Genomic DNA, 6,000 nt, shown 5'->3' with positions numbered 1-6,000 from the left:
ACCTTTTGGCGTTGAGGTGTGTTCTGTGATTGTGATGAGCTGTGATTCTAACATTGCGGGACGCTGGATTCCCAGTCGTTCGATTCTGAGACGGCGGTTTGGCTAACGCTCGCGTTATGTTAATGTTAGCCGGCCCGTAGGTCTTCAATTTCTGGCGTTGACATTACACGTACGTCCTGGACGGCTTCCACGTCAACATCATCCACCAACGTGTCCCGAGTATCGTTACTAGTAGCACTAACGTTACTATTGCAAACTAGCTAATCGACTTCATTTCTCTAAATTCTCTCACATCAACTCACAGCATCACTCGAATAACAACTCAAGAACACAGCTCAGCCCACAGCTATCAACGCAATAACAGCTGAGTTGTGATTGGTGCCTTGAGCTTCGCATTGCATGCAGGGAGTAGTAGTTTTTTTGCATGCCTGAAAGCCATGAAACTAAACGAAATGTTATGAATGTAACTTCTGTTCCCTGAAGGAGAGGAACGAGGTACAACACATATTGTATGGGATATCACGCCCCCGCGTGGCCTGACTGAAGACACCTCTGTTCACGCCTTTACGGCTGATGACCTGTGGTGACGTATGTGAAGCCCTGCCTGCACATATATACGTGCACTACCACAGTCATCCCTCAGTTCGATAGCCGCTCTTCACCGAGCCCAGCTGCGCAGCGGGGCAACATAGTGTTGTACCTCGTTCCTCTCCTTCAGGGAACAGAAGTTACATCCATAACATTTCGTTCCCTTTCAGTCGATTCACTCGGTACAACACATATTGTATGGGACTTGTATACACGCCCCGCAGAGCAGCCACTGAACCGGAGCCGAACCTCCAATACTCTAGTGCATCGTAGACCCAGCAGAAAGGACAGAGTGAGCCACTGAAGGGGCTGTCATGTCCAAACGATAAAACCGAACAAAAGTGTGCGGTGATGACCAACTGGCTGCAGTGCAGATATCACTCACAGAAACCCCTTTAAACAAGGCCCATGAGGCCGCCATGCCCCTGGTTGAATGCGCCCTCACACATTGGGGCAACGGAAGACCCCTGCTGCTGTATACTTGGGAGATAGCCTCCACAATCCAGTGGGAAAGCCGCTGTTTAGACAGCGCTTTGCCCTTGGCTGGATTAGCAAAACAGACAAACAACTGGTCACATAAACGCACACCCTGGGTGCGGTCTATGTAAGTGCGTAGTGCACGCACAGAGCACAAGGAATGTAACCTCCTCTGCTCCTCAGATGCAAAAGGAGGGGGGCAGAAGCTCAAGAGCTCAAACGCCATAGAGCTATAGGCTGCGGGGATAATCTTAGGCAAATATGCCGCATTAGGGCGCAGTGTAACCTTAGATCCATCCTGAGTGAACTGAGTACAAGAGGGATGCACAGACAAAGCATGAAGGTCGCCCACTCGCTTTGCAGAAGTCAAAGCAAGTAGCAATGCAGTCTTGTATGAAAGAAATTTCATATCTGCAGAGTCAGTAGGCTCAAATGGGGGTCCACAAAGAGCCTCAAGCACCAACGCTAAATCCCATGAGGGAGCGCTGGGTTTACACACAGGCCCCAGCCTGCGAACTCCCTTCAGGAAGCGCTTAGCAAGAGGGTGAGCGCCTGGTGTCACTCCCTCAAAACCAATGTGGCATGCAGATATAGCTGCCAAATAGACCTTAATCGTTGAGAAAGAGAGACCCCTATCCAGCAGCTCCTGAAGGAATGTCAAAACATCCACAATAGAGCACTGAAATGGGAGCACATTTCGGTCCTGACACCACTGCTCAAATGCCTGCCATTTGTAGGCATATAGGCCCCTAGTAGATGATGCCCTCGCACTCTGGATCGTCGCCACCACATTTGGGGGCAGACCCTGAGCCATTAAATTGGACCTCTCAACAGGTAAGCATGTAGTCGCCACAGATCTGGGCATGGGTGAATCACCTCTCCTCCCGCCTGGGAAAGGAGGTCCCTGCGAAGAGGGAGCTGCCAGGGCCTTGCAGACTGATTATCTCCGCATACCACGACTTCGCCGGCCAGCGGGGGGCCACCAGGATCAGGGAGAGCCCCTGCCGGCGCACCCTCTCCAGAACAGACGCAATCATTTCCACTGGGGGAAATGCATACAGCAGCGTGTTGAGCCATGTGTGCGCCAACGCATCTGTTCCCAGGGGAGCACTGCGGTCTGTTATGGAGAAGAACAGGGGACAGTGGGTATTTGCTCTGGAGGCAAAAAGATCCACTTCTGCCCTGCCGAAGCCATCCCATATCTGAGACACCACCAGTGGGTGCAATCTCCACTCCCTCACCAGAGGACCTCCCCTGGAGAGAAGGTCTGGTCCCAGGTTCAAGTGCCCTGGAACATGCATGGCTCTGAGAGACAGAAAATGAGTACTGCACCAGAGCAACAGAGAGTGAGCCAGTTTCAACAGGGGAAGGGAGCGTGTCCCTCCCTGCTTGTTTATGTAGGAAACCACCGTTGTGTTGTCCGTCCTGATCAGGACATGATGGCCTGTCAGAATGGGACGAAAATGCTCCAGAGCTAAAAGGGTCGCTAATAGCTCCAGGTGGTTGATGTGGAGCCTGCACTGTGCTGGCGTCCAAACCCCTCTCACTGCTGCGCCCTAGCACAGTGCCCCCCACGCCCTCAGGGATGCGTCTGTGGACACCACCTTGCGGAAAAACACCCTCCCTATAGGAGACCCTCGTTGTAGTAAACCGAGCCGACATGCAAGACGGAGTTATTGTCAGCCTCCTCTGGAGGTGACGTGGCGCGCAGAGCCGGTGAGACAGAGTCCACCGTTGAAACACTCGCATCTTTAACAGCCCGAGCGGCACTACAGTGATCATAGATGCCATCATGCCTGTCAGCTGTAAGATCGTCCGGAAACGCAGCCTGCGTCCCAACTGAAACTGAGTGAGGCAGCGGTGAAACGCAGCCGCCCTGTGCTCTGACAGTATATTTCCAAACCGAGGAAAGAAAACAGTTGGCTCGGTGAACTTTTCTGCAGATTTACTGAAAAGCCCAACGCTTGAATGTGCAACAGGGTCAGTGACAGCTGAGCCGCTGCTCGCTCCCTGGAGCTCGCAATAAGAGCCCAATCGTCCAGATTAGGCTCTTAGGCTAATATGCGAACGCCTTTCTCCCGGAGCGGAGCTAACGCCGCCTCGACACATTTGGTGAATGTTCGGGGGGCGAGTGACAAGCCGAACGGCAGAACCAGGTATTCGTAGGCTATGCCCTCGAATGCAAACCTTAGAAACTGCCTGTGGTCCGGGTGTATCGCTACGTGAAAGTAAGCGTCTGTCAGATCGATAGTTGTAAACCAATCTCCCGGTCTGATCGCGCTCAGTAGCTGTCTGAGTGTAAGCATCTTGAACCTGTAAGTTCGTAGATACTTGTTTAACACTCGCAAATCTAGAATAGGACTACAGAGTGGAAACGAGGTGGCCGGGCCCCGAACTGTAGACGGTAACCCATGGCAACAGTCCGCTCTACCCAAGGTGAGACTGAGGGAGGTGAACCAACAGCCGACTGACCTGCAGCACTGTGGGGGAGGGGCTGTCGCCCTCTGGCGTGCCGGAGGGGAACAGCAACACTGGTCTGCTCCGGCTCATTTGATTTGCAATGTTTTGAGAACAAAACGAAGTCTTTATTGAATTCAATAAATGCACATTTACATTCACACAGTGAACAACAGGCACCATATTTGGGGCACTTGTGTGTGAGGGGGTGTTGTGCTTGGGAGACTGTGTTTGGGGGTGGCAGCACCTCACGCGACCGGACCCCTGAACGAAATATAAACGCGGCCTCTTTGGCGGCAACAACTGAGGGGCGGCAGTGTCTCCCTGCTGCTGAAGCCCCTCCAGAGTCGATCCTGATGTTAGGATGACTGCTTCGACTTCCTCCTTCCGCCGGTTGTCTGCTGCTTCACTGGTTGTGGCGCTGAAGTCACGGGCGGCACCGTCCTCTTGGTAGGAGGCGGCGGTGCCGGTTTGTGCAGACTGGCTGGCTGCTTAAGCTTAGTATCCCGTCTGGGGATGATGCTGCTCAAAGCTGTGGTCTGCTTCGTCTTCAGCTCGAACTTAGCCTGGATGGCATCGAGCGACTGACCAAACAGACCTTCAGCCGACACTGGCTCGTCCAGATAGACCGCTCTGTCCCGGTCCGAAACATCAGAGAGAGTCAGCCACAGGTGCCTCTGCGCCACCACTGTAGAAGCCATCCCCCTTCCCAGGGAGAGCGCTGCACAGCGGGACACATGGAGGATGTAATCCGTGGTGACTCGAACCTCGTTCAAGAGCGGGGACAGTGGACTGTCGGGAGGCATAAGCGACCTGAGTTCCGCCAGACACATAGCCTGATATATCTGGAGCATTGTGGCGGAGCTCAGTGCACGGGCCGTGTTCGCCTGCGAACAGTAGATTTTTTCCAGCTGCGACATGGAGAACCTACAGTGTTTGGACGGGAGCGTGGTGGGACCGCCGACACCGTGGTTCTGGGCCGGGGCCAGATAGGCTGCCAGGAACGCCTCCATGGGCGGGAGGTTGACCAAACCAGCCTTCTCAGCTCCATCCAGATCCAAAAACTGACCACAGCCGGGCACCGTGGCGCGGGTGGACAGCGGTTTGTTCCATGTCGAGGTGAGCTCCGCGACAAAATCAGGGAACATGGGCAGGCTGTTCTTCATGGTCGTCGGTTCGGGGGGAAGAAAAAACCCAGAAAACCACAACGGTTTCTGAGCCGGTGGAGGAGAGGGCCAAGCCACTTCCAATTTCTCAGCTGCACGACAGTACAGTGAGAGGAAGGACGTGTCGACCTGGTCAACCGGCGCAGCGTAATGACCCAACGACAACGGCTCCTGTTCGTCCTCCAACAAGCCATGCACGTCTAACCCAACATCCAGCACGTCCTCCTCGTCATGGTAGCAGGCTAGATCGGGTAGCGGCTGGCTAGCGCCCTCGGAGGGGCCCGGCTCGGACCCCGCTAACCCGTCAGCACACTCCATGTGGTCTGCCCAGCTTTTAATGGGATCTCCGACCAAGAGCTCCTCGTCGCCGGACTCGGACGAAGCCGGGTCCTTGGACTCGGAGAGGAGGGGGTCAAGACGTGCAATGGCCGTCTTTCCCAGGACTCTCTCCACAAACTTCAATTCAATTCAATTCAATTTTATTTGTATAGCGCCAAATCACAACAGAAGTTGTCTCAGGACACTTTCCATATAGAGCTGGTACAAACTTGACCCGCCTTTCCAGGGTTGAGCTCCGGAGCTGGTGACAGGACTCACAAGGCTCGGGCTCAGTCAAAGCCCTCCTGGCGTGGACAATCCCCAGGCGGACGGGACATGCGTCGTGGAAGTCCTTCTCGTGAAGGGAGAAGCCGCACCCCTGAGGACAGGGGTGAACAGAAGACTTCCCCTTCACCTGCTTAGGCTGCGTGCTCATAATGAGACACAATGAGCCAGAGCAAGAAAAACAGATGAAATCAGCGCTCCGCGGGTAGGAGCAGCTAACACCAACAGGGACAGTTAAGCTAATTTTGATACGGCAGAAGCCACAAGACCAAGCTAACGAGCAACAGCTTGTTAGCTTGACTCGGTAGAGGTGTTCTCTGCGAGGTGAAGAGCGTAAGAACTGAGGGATGACTGTGGTAGTGCACGTATTTATGTGCAGGCAGGGCTTCACATACGTCACCACAGGTCATCTGCCTTAAAGGCGTGAATAGAGGTGTCTTCAGTCAGGCCACGCGGGGGCGTGATATCCCATACAATGTGTGTTGTACCGAGTGAATTGACTGAAAGGGAACAATACAATTTTCTTAAAGAACAACAAATATTGATATAACGTTGTGGTAGCATCGCCTGCAATCTGAGCGATCACCTGTGCAAGGAGGTTTTTTTTTCCATTTTGCATACATTTTTAATTTTTTTAATTTTTAATTTTAATAAAACATCCTACCACTTAGTTTTATATATAAAGAATTTTCCTATCACCGTAGCAGCT

This window comes from Chaetodon trifascialis, chromosome 9 (assembly GCF_039877785.1).
Source record: "Chaetodon trifascialis isolate fChaTrf1 chromosome 9, fChaTrf1.hap1, whole genome shotgun sequence".
In the NCBI taxonomy this organism is placed as follows: Eukaryota; Metazoa; Chordata; class Actinopteri; order Chaetodontiformes; family Chaetodontidae; genus Chaetodon; species Chaetodon trifascialis.
Note: the sequence above shows the minus strand (reverse complement) of the source record.